Here is a 1,929-nt window from a genome sequence, read left to right as displayed (position 1 = left end):
CAAATTCTCTCCCCTCTTCCATCCCCACCCACCCTCCCTAAGAAGTCAAGCAATTCAACACAGGCCACATGTGTATCATTATGTAAAACCCTTCCACAATACTCATGTTGTGAAAGATTAACTATGTTTTGCTTCTTCCTAACCTATCCCCCTTTATTGAATTTGCTCCCTCGACCCTGTCCCTTTTTGAAAGTGTTTGTTTTTGATTACCTCCTCCCCCTGTCTGCCCTCCCTTCTATTGTCCCCCCTTTTTTATCTTCTTCCTCTTTCTTTCCTGTGGGGTAAGATACCCAACTGAGTGTGTATGGTATTCCCTCCTCAGGTCAAATCCGATGAGAGCAAGATTTACTTATTCTTCCTCACCTGCCCCCTCTTCCCTTCCTACGGAACTGCTTTTTCTTGCCACTTTTATGCAAGATAATCTACCCCATTCTATGTCTCCCTTTCTCCTTCTCTCAATATATTCCTCTCTTATCCCTTATACCTTAATTTGATTTTATTTTTTTAGATATCATCCCTTCATATTTAACTCAGCCTGTGCCCTCTGTCTATATATATACACATACATATATACATACATTGACACACACATATGTGTATATATACATACACACACACACATATATATACATATATATATATACACATATATATGCATATTCCTTTCAGCTACTATGATACTGAGGTCTCATGAATCATACACATCATCTTTCCATGTAGGAATGTAAACAAAACAGTTCAACTTTAGTAAGTCCCTTATGATTTCTCTTTCTTGTCTACCTTTTCATGCTTCTCTTGATTCTTGTGTTTGAAAGTCAAATTTTCTATTCATCTCTGGTCTTTTCACTAAGAAAGCTTGAAAGTCCTCTATTTTGTTGAAAATCCGTATTTTGCCTTGGAGCATGATACTCAGTTTTGCTGGGTAGGTGATTCTTGGTTTTAATCCTAGCTCCACTGACCTCCGGAACATTATATTCCAAGCCCTTCGGTCCCTTAATGTGGAAGCTGCTAGATCTTGTGTTATAAGTCTCTCTTTCTAAAAGCTGATTGAGGTCTCCCGAATTAATGGCTTCCCACCCGACTACCAGCCCTCCAGCCCTAGGTCTGGGACCCCTCTCCTCTGGTGAAGTCCACCCACCAGCCCACAGGCCCCGCGCAGCCATGTCCAAGGGCCCCAAATACGAGTCCTTCTTCTCGGTGGTGTGCAGCTCGGTCACCATGGTCTTCAGTGCTCTGGGTGCGGCCTACAGCAAGGCAAAAAGAAGCATCGGCATTGCAATCATGTCCGTCACACGACGCGAGCTGACCATGAAGTCCACTTTCCCCGTGATGATGGCGGGCATCATCGCGATCTACGATCTGGTTGTGGCTGTCCTCATCGCCAACAGTCTGAGAAACGGCATCAGCCTGCAGCTGGGAGCCTGCCTGAGCGCCGGCAGAGCGGGCTGGCCGCGGGCTTTGCGGTCAGCATCGTGCGCTACGCCGGGGTTCGGGGGACGGCGAAGCAGCCCTGGCTCTTCGTGGGGACAATCTTGTACTACCTCATTGTGGTCCTCATTCTCTCCACCAAGCTGCCCCGCCTTTCCCCTTCTTCCCAGCGCCCTGGCTCAGCCCACCCCAACTACCAACTTGCTCCCTGCAATCACAGAGTATGATGTGAAGCCTTGTCTTGAACTGCCTCGTCCTGCCCAACTCGCTCCAGAACTAGTGACCTGGCACTTGGTGCAATTGTCCAGTCCACAATTGGTCTTGTAAATGCCCAGTGACTTAGTGACTCTTCTGTCCATGTGGCACCGGATTGCTTGGCTGGGGCCCCTTTGCGGTTAGAGCTCTGCCTATAAAGATGAATTAGAATTATCATTTTTTTCTCTTCACTGGCTATTTATTTATTTATAAAGATTTGACAGGTTCATAACTTTTACAGAGCAA

The 1,929-nt window shown here is 46.2% G+C and overlaps 1 pseudogene; it reads left to right on the top strand.

Annotated features, from left to right (window-relative positions):
• Positions 1 to 1,161: 1,161 nt before the first annotated feature.
• LOC118842086 lies at positions 1,162 to 1,655 on the top strand (annotated as a pseudogene).
• The last annotated feature ends 274 nt before the right edge of the window (positions 1,656 to 1,929 follow it).

Source organism: Trichosurus vulpecula, chromosome 3, assembly GCF_011100635.1.
Source record: "Trichosurus vulpecula isolate mTriVul1 chromosome 3, mTriVul1.pri, whole genome shotgun sequence".
NCBI lineage: Eukaryota > Metazoa > Chordata > Mammalia > Diprotodontia > Phalangeridae > Trichosurus > Trichosurus vulpecula.
The sequence above is the reverse complement of the archived record's forward strand: the minus strand, read 5'-3'. Positions and strand labels throughout refer to the sequence as shown.